This window comes from Dendrobium catenatum, unplaced genomic scaffold (genome assembly GCF_001605985.2).
Source record: "Dendrobium catenatum unplaced genomic scaffold, ASM160598v2 fragScaff_scaffold_432, whole genome shotgun sequence".
NCBI classification, from domain to species: Eukaryota; Viridiplantae; Streptophyta; class Magnoliopsida; order Asparagales; family Orchidaceae; genus Dendrobium; species Dendrobium catenatum.
Genome location: NW_021318894.1, coordinates 360,610 through 360,863, shown reverse-complemented (window position 1 = coordinate 360,863; position 254 = coordinate 360,610).

Below are 254 nucleotides of genomic sequence, written 5' to 3'. Positions count from 1 at the left end.
ATATATATATATTGATGGTAGCAAAATAATTAAATTAAAAATCTATAAAAAATATTAAAAATAAGCATATAATAGCAAAAGAATATCCTAAAAAAACAAAAAAAGAAGAAGAATGAAAATGAAATGAATAAAATTGAAAAAAGAAAATATAGTATAATAATATTAACAGAATAATGTTAAAGAATAAGATATTTTGACTAAATAAAGTGATAATATAAATTTTTTGGAATAAAGTAAGAAAGCTGCACAAATTC